The sequence below is a fragment of the Lissotriton vulgaris genome, chromosome 10, assembly GCF_964263255.1.
Source record: "Lissotriton vulgaris chromosome 10, aLisVul1.2, whole genome shotgun sequence".
NCBI classification, from domain to species: domain Eukaryota; kingdom Metazoa; phylum Chordata; class Amphibia; order Caudata; family Salamandridae; genus Lissotriton; species Lissotriton vulgaris.
Window position 1 is genome coordinate 832,463,223 of NC_141698.1, and position 1,186 is coordinate 832,464,408.

Sequence of the window (1,186 nt, forward strand, 5' to 3'; positions counted from 1 at the left end):
CAGAGTAATCATTCCCTCAGTAATACAATTTCACCTCTCATCCTTCTTAGAGTCGGCCACGGACATAGGAAGGTTTGCATTTATACCTTGGATTGACGATCTGAGCCATAGATTTGGAGACCAGGTAATTCAGTACATCTGCGCGACTTCCATGTACCATGTCCATCAACCTATTTTATTGAGTCTCTAATGTAATTTTACCTCTCATCCTTTTTAGAGTCGGCCAGGGACATAGGAAAGTTCTTATTTATACCTTGGATTGCCGAACTGAGCCTTAGAATTGGAGACCAGGTAATTTAGAACTCCTGTGTTACATCCATTCACTATGCTCATCGCCACAGTTTACTGAATTTTTGAAAATCTTGTGTTCTTCCCATCCCTCTTCTCAGGTCTATGTGGCACATCTGATTGATGGTGCTCGCCTGGATATTACACAAGCTTCTTGATTTTCGGGACATATAAGGGTAAGCATTATCCACACAGGAGTGATTGTCGCATGGGCAATCTCTGGGGCTCCCCCTAGGGGAGAGTCAGTAAACGACATGTGAATCCTGTTCTGGTTTTATGGCCATGAACGGGACTAGGTTACAGACAGATATAATGCTTACGTTAGACACATATAAGAGGTTTATAATGTCAATCCCATGATATTTTGGGTTCTTGGGCAGGGCTCCCGACTTCACTAATGTACACTTATACATCTATTATCTACCTTCAATGTCTTCCACAGTCCAAACCACAGCCCTCTCTCCATCGAATCCTGATCAGGAACTACTTCTCCTTCAAAGACAAAGTGAATAGGAAGAACTTCACTCCAATTTTACAAACGTGAGTGACCGTTTCTGCCCCCCCTGGATATTTACCATCTACATCACTGATGACGTAGGGGGGGGTGCGACTGGGACAGGGAGGAGAACATCCCAAGTGCCGTCTTAAGGCTCAGACGTTCTTGCTTTTCTTGTTTTTGGGAATAGATACATCCGGGCAGTGCATAAAGCAGCAGTTATCACAACATTTGTCTACTCTCTCACGACCTGCCGAATCGTCCATGAGGTGTCAGTTCATCTCGGTAGGTCCCTATGTTGTTTTTATACTATTCTCTATCCGCAGGATTGCCATGACTCAGTATGTATTCTTTCGTCTTTTTTGTTACAATTGTATGGGCAGAGGACAGTTCTGCCACTGG

General features: G+C 43.8%; 1 long non-coding RNA gene across 1 annotated transcript; it reads left to right on the top strand.

Annotated features, from left to right (window-relative positions):
* The first annotated feature begins 215 nt into the window (after positions 1–215).
* LOC147688851 (uncharacterized) lies at positions 216–828 on the top strand. Its single transcript, XR_015300568.1, has 3 exons — positions 216–291; positions 390–464; positions 731–828. It is a non-coding gene; the product is annotated as an uncharacterized LOC147688851 (long non-coding RNA).
* The last annotated feature ends 358 nt before the right edge of the window (positions 829–1,186 follow it).